Below are 263 nucleotides of genomic sequence, written 5' to 3' on the forward strand. Positions count from 1 at the left end.
ATTAAACACTAGTGTGTAAATGCTGTCATCAATTTGGTGTCATCGCAAAATTTATGAAAAGACACAAAGAAGCTCAAAGGAAAAGCAAAATATCTGTCTTTTCACAGGTTAAATATGAGACCAGGCTGTCGAAAAAGTAAATAGATTAAGAAAACAATGGAGCACATCCAGTTTTCTGTCATTCCTCACCTCGGTTCCTTCTGAATTGTTCCTTTGTCTCAATTCCTGTAAGTTCTATTTATATATATATATATATATATATA

This window comes from Poecilia formosa, unplaced genomic scaffold (genome assembly GCF_000485575.1).
Source record: "Poecilia formosa unplaced genomic scaffold, Poecilia_formosa-5.1.2 Scaffold32, whole genome shotgun sequence".
Classification (NCBI taxonomy): Eukaryota; Metazoa; Chordata; class Actinopteri; order Cyprinodontiformes; family Poeciliidae; genus Poecilia; species Poecilia formosa.